Below are 281 nucleotides of genomic sequence, written 5' to 3'. Positions count from 1 at the left end.
ACGATTGGAAAGACTAATCTGGAACACATCTGAGTTAGGAGATGCCAACGAATGACTGAATACCCAGGAGACACAAACTCCCTTTGAAGTCATAAAGCCTCTTGTCCTTAGTCAGGCTTTTACCCCTGATATTGCAGACATAACTGGAGTAGATGAGTGGGCGTGGCAAGAGAGGAAGGCAGTTTTGTAGAATGATTATTAACTCAGAACTAAGAGTTAAATATCTTTGTGTTCATATCTTTATTATGAAGTAGAGATTGATTTTACCAGTTTTATTTCCA

Source organism: Mastomys coucha, unplaced genomic scaffold (genome assembly GCF_008632895.1).
Source record: "Mastomys coucha isolate ucsf_1 unplaced genomic scaffold, UCSF_Mcou_1 pScaffold13, whole genome shotgun sequence".
NCBI lineage: Eukaryota > Metazoa > Chordata > Mammalia > Rodentia > Muridae > Mastomys > Mastomys coucha.
The sequence above is the reverse complement of the archived record's forward strand: the minus strand, read 5'-3'. Positions refer to the sequence as shown.